Genomic DNA, 397 nt, shown 5'->3' on the forward strand with positions numbered 1-397 from the left:
GGCAACGGAACGACAACAGGCAACGGAACGACAACAGGCAACGGAACGACAACAGGCAACGGAACGACAACAGGCAACGGAATGACAACAGGCAACATGGATTGTGTCGTGTCAGCAGTTTAAGAAGGACTGTGTCTCTGTCTGACCATGATGTGAAAACACTGAGAAACTGGACCTCTGACATAAAAGAGAAACTGTTTCAGTCACAAAGTCTAAACCAACAAAAACCTTCAGTCACTGAGGTTCTGCTGTTTCCCCTGGTGGTCAAACAATTACTTCTTAATCTGAGTGTGTAGGCTGGTTACATTAGTTAGGCCGGTTACATGAGGTAGGATGGTTACATTAGTTAGGCCGGTTACATTAGTTAGGCTGGTTACATTAGTTAGGCTGGTTACAT

The 397-nt window shown here is 45.1% G+C and overlaps 1 protein-coding gene across 5 annotated transcripts in view; it reads right to left on the reverse strand.

Moving 5' to 3' along the window:
• LOC103393781 (germ cell-specific gene 1-like protein) overlaps window positions 1–397 on the reverse strand; it is a 13,672-nt gene that overhangs the window by 11,333 nt on the left and 1,942 nt on the right. The window lies entirely within an intron of this gene.

This window comes from Cynoglossus semilaevis, chromosome 18, assembly GCF_000523025.1.
Source record: "Cynoglossus semilaevis isolate Cse_v1.0 chromosome 18, Cse_v1.0, whole genome shotgun sequence".
NCBI lineage: Eukaryota > Metazoa > Chordata > Actinopteri > Pleuronectiformes > Cynoglossidae > Cynoglossus > Cynoglossus semilaevis.